A 2,500-nucleotide genomic window follows, 5' to 3' on the forward strand; every position below is an offset into this window, starting at 1 on the left:
CATTTTTAATCATATCAATTAAGATAGCCTTTTCCCCTTCTCCCCTCCTTTTCCGTCTCTCCTATTCTTCCTCCTCCTCTTCCTCTTCTTTTATTCCTCCTTCTTATCCTCCTCCTTTTCCTCTTTCTTTTCTCTCTAGACTTAACCTCTTTTTCCCCTTTTTCCCCCTTCTTTTTCCCTCTCCCTCTTTTTCCCTTTGCATTTTATTCTTTCTTCTTTTTTACCTTCTTTCTCCTCTTTCTTCCTTTCCATTTTTTCTCTTCTTCTTTTCCCTTTTACCCTTCTTTCCTCCTCCTTTTCTTCTTTCTTTCTCTCTTCTTCTTTTTCCCCTTCTTTTTCTCCTCTTTTTCCCTTTCATTTTCTTTCTCTTCTTCTTCTTTTTACTTCTTTCTCTCTCTTTCTCTTTGCATTTCTTTCTCTTCTTCTTCTTTTTACTCTTTCTCTCTCTTCTTTTTCCCCCATTTCTTTCTCTTCTTCTTCTTTTTACTTCTTTCTCTCTCTTTCTCTTTGCATTTCTTTCTCTTCTTCTTCTTTTTACTTCTTTCTCTCTCTTTCTCTTTGCATTTCTTTCTCTTCTTCTTCTTTTTACTTCTTTCTCTCTCTTTCTCTTTGCATTTCTTTCTCTTCTTCTTCCTTTTACTTCTTTCTCTCACTAACTTCTGACTTTCAACCTCATTGAATTCGGCAATTCAATTATCGTCCTTTTTTCGCCTGTCTCCTATTCTTTTAATCTTTTTTCTTTCTTTTTTTTTTTCTTGTCAGTTTTCCACATTTGGATGACGTCATAAGCTCCATTAGCCGTTAGCCAGTCTCTCTATCTCTCTCTCTCTTTCTCTCTCACTCTCTCTCTCTCTCTTCTCTCTCTCTCTCTCTCTCTCTCTCTCTCTCTCTCTCTCTCTCTCTCTCTCTCTCTCTCTCTCTCTCTCTCTCTCTCTCTCTCTCTCTCTCTCTCTCTCTCTCTTCTCTCTCTCTCTCTCTCTCTCTCTCTCTCTCTCTCTCTCTCTCTCTCTCTCTCTCTCTCTCTCTCTCTCTCTCTCTCTCTCTCTCTCTCTCTCTCTCTCTCTCTCTCTCTCTCTCTCTCTCTCTCTCTCTCTCTCTCTCTCTCTCTCTCTCTCTCTCTCCTCTCTCTCTCTCTCTCCTCTCTCTTCTCTCTCTCTCTCTCTCTCTCTCTCCTCTCCCTCTCCTCTCTCTCTCTCTCTCTCTCTCTCTCTCTCTCTCTTCTCTCTCTCTCTCTCTCTCTCTCTCTCTCTCTCTCTCTCTCTCTCTCTCTCTCCCTCTCCCTCTCCCTCTCCCTCTCTCTCTCTCTCTCTCTCTCTCTCTCTTTCTCTCTTCCACACACAAAAAACACTTTCAAAGGACAAATAACCACATAACTAAATAACTATATTCTGAATATAATTTTTTTTTTTTTTAAAACCTGTTCACTCGCTACCGGCCTTCCTAATTTAATCTTCAAGTGAAGGTTCTTCGTGTTCACTTGCACTGTTCACTGTTCTTCGGAAATTCAAACTACAGGGATTCTTCGTGATGAACAGAGGGCGATTGGAGAGTCGAGGTTGAATTAATGGACTGATGTATTTTCCTTTCATTTTCGTTTTTTTTTTTTATTTAATTTCTTTATCTTTATATTTATTTTTGTTGTTTCTATTGTGTTTTTGTTTCTTATGTATGTTTTTTTTCTCTTATTTGTTTTTGTTTTGTTTTTCATTTATTTTCTTTAATTATTGTTTCAATTGTTTTCTTATTTATGCCTTTTTTTTTCTTTTCTGTGTTTTCTTTCTTTTTTTTTTTCTTTTCTTTGTTTTATTATATTTTGTTATTTTCTTTTGTCATTCTTTCTTTCTTTTTTCTTTCTTGTTTTTGCTATTCTTTTCTTTATTTTTCTTTCTTATTTTTGCTATTCTTTTTTTCTTTTTGTTTTCTTTGTTTTCTTTTTCTTTTTGTTTTCTTTTTATTTTCTTTTTCTTTTTATTTTCTTTTTCTTTTTTCTTTTCTTTTCCTTTTCTTTTCTCCTTTTTTATTTACTTTCTTTTCTTTTTTCTTCTCTTCTCTTTTTTTCTTTTCTTTTCTTTGCTTTCTTTTCCTTTCCTGTCCTGTTGCATAGAATGGAGAGAGGATGGAGAGTGTACATGTGGCCGTGTACGCTTTGCCTCTGTGTGCGTGTTGAGGATATGTATGTAAGCGCATGAGTATGTTTTGTACGAGAGGGAGAGAGGATAAGAAAGATGAAGAGAGAGAGCGGGGGAGAAAGGGAGGGAGAGAGAGAGAGAGAGAGAGAGAGAGACAGACAGACAGACAGACAAACAGACAGACAGACAGACAGACTGAGAGAGAGTATGTACCAATTTACGTGTCATATAATTATATACGTGCACATCTATGTTTATGTGCATCTTTAAACTCATCTCCACATCTAACGAGTGTGCACGTCTGTACGCGTACATGCATGTATATTTATCACCGGCATTTGGATGACTCCTTGTATTCTTTTCAATAATTT

This window comes from Penaeus chinensis, chromosome 42 (assembly GCF_019202785.1).
Source record: "Penaeus chinensis breed Huanghai No. 1 chromosome 42, ASM1920278v2, whole genome shotgun sequence".
Classification (NCBI taxonomy): domain Eukaryota; kingdom Metazoa; phylum Arthropoda; class Malacostraca; order Decapoda; family Penaeidae; genus Penaeus; species Penaeus chinensis.